The sequence below is a fragment of the Felis catus genome, chromosome B2 (genome assembly GCF_018350175.1).
Source record: "Felis catus isolate Fca126 chromosome B2, F.catus_Fca126_mat1.0, whole genome shotgun sequence".
Classification (NCBI taxonomy): domain Eukaryota; kingdom Metazoa; phylum Chordata; class Mammalia; order Carnivora; family Felidae; genus Felis; species Felis catus.
The window spans coordinates 32,415,498-32,415,944 of record NC_058372.1 but is presented as its reverse complement, the minus strand read 5'-3'; positions in this window follow the sequence as shown (position 1 = coordinate 32,415,944).

Sequence of the window (447 nt, the reverse complement as noted above, 5' to 3'; positions counted from 1 at the left end):
CTCACGGTTCAGGAATCTCACCCAGCCTTCACAGAAAGAAAGCCATTGCTGCTCTAAAGAAAGCTTCTGCCTGAGAAGGGATGCCATGGATCGTCCACCCCCACCCGCCGGTCAGGGTAGGGAAGTCTCCAGAGGAGAGGAAATGCGGGTCTCCGTCTGGGCCTGAGAAGGGAAGGTGACGGGGCCTCTGGGCAAGGTGCTTCCTGTGCAGCCCCAGGAGCCCCACCTGCCAGGGGGATCTGCTGGCTCCTGGCAGGATTCTCAGGCTCCCTTTTGTTGGAGTTCCTGGGGGATAGCCAAAAATAGCGGTAAACATTGAAGAAGGCATCCTGTTGCAAACAGAAAGCAGGAGGTGGTGTGGCCGAGAGATGAGAAGAGGCTGCTTGGCCGTCATTCCCACTGACTCAGAAGGACGGATCCGGTCCTTGCCCCTGACCTTGCAGAAAA